This window comes from Psammomys obesus, unplaced genomic scaffold (assembly GCF_907164565.1).
Source record: "Psammomys obesus unplaced genomic scaffold, mPsaObe1.curated_primary_1811, whole genome shotgun sequence".
Classification (NCBI taxonomy): Eukaryota; Metazoa; Chordata; class Mammalia; order Rodentia; family Muridae; genus Psammomys; species Psammomys obesus.
Window position 1 is genome coordinate 8,487 of NW_026589606.1, and position 1,613 is coordinate 10,099.

Consider the following 1,613-nt stretch of genomic DNA (forward strand, 5'->3'; position numbering starts at 1 on the left):
ATAAATAAATAAATAAATAAATAAATAAATAAATAAATAAATAAATACATACATACATACATACATACATACATACATATATACATACATAAAATAGAATTACAGTTACAACAGTTCCTGGGCCATTCCCATTGTAAGGTTTTAATAAAAGAAGATTTAGCCAGTCCATCCTGAAATATTGGTTGTACAGGCATCTGGGATTTCATACCTCTTTAAGGAAGCAGTGATATTTCTGACTCATTTTACCCTAGCCTCAGACACATACCAGAAGATTTGGGGAAGGGTGTTCTAGATGATTCTTCCTCATGCAATGCAGGCACTTTCTTTATTTCAAGTATCATACTCCTGAATTGTGTAATAATATAAAAAATTTTACTCATGTAACTAAAAATAAATATCAACTGAAATTCAAGGGTGCATTTTGATGTTATCTTGTTTAGACCATGGAGCTTGTAAGCTGTAAAGGGAAAGCAGAAGTATTTAAGCTCCAGTACATGTATCACCGACTAATTGCTCAGAGCAGGAGTCCAGTAGGTCGGCTGGGTGACAGATTGACAGATGGACTAACTGCCTATCATGATGATAAGAGTTTGATCGGTGGGATTTACATTCTGGAAGGGAAGAACCATCTCTCAGGACCCTCAGGAGTGTACTGTGACATACCTCTGCCTCTCCCACAAAACAAATAAATGAAATGAAATAAACCACAGCTAAGGTAGATAGTCAGTGTGAACAATTAGAAAGTTTCTGGAAAGATGACTCTGTGGTTAAGAACTCTTGCTGCTCTTGCTGAGGACCCAGGCTTTTTTCCAGTTTCCATATGACATCCCTAAATCACCTGTAGCACCAATTAAAAGGCATCTAAAAATGGCTTCTGAGATCCACAGACACCAGGCACATTTGTGTTGAAAATACACACATGGAAAACATACATGCATGGAAATACATGCCTGGAAAACACTCATATACAGAAAATTAATCATTTTTTGACATTTAAAGATATTTTCATTAATGTAAGGCCTTTCTGACTTGAGGCATGTCAGCTCCTGCAACACCCAAGCCTACCTTAACAAAGATGATGAGATCATAAAATCTCCTTTTTGAGAACTCTTCATTAATGGCAAGCTAGGCACAGGGCAAAAATGCCCCACTCTCTTTACAGACAACATACTCTCCAAAATGGATAAGACATGGATGCAGGCTGAGGTTACTGCCAATATTTACCAAGACAGGGTAGGCAAATCTTTTATATTTTTTGCTTTACAATTAAGTCTGCCAGATATACTAGGCCAAAAGGTGACAAAGATGCTCCAATGTTATTTAGAGGGAATGGGTGCCTGACAGGGCAGTAAACTGTCTCTGTCATCTTTTTAAACAGATATTTCCAAAATAAATTTTGATAGCATGATTAAGCCTTTATAAAATTAACAGTACTAGTAATGTAAGAATAGTAGTAACGATAGGGTTTATTTAAATAAGCTTTACTGAAAGATTGCTCATGAGCTATCTTTTTGAGTTATAATAGGCTTGATTGCCTCATGTCATTCTCAGTAAGCAGAGTTCACAAATAAACCCAAATAAAATATCTGAGGGAGAGGGTGGCTTCAAACCTT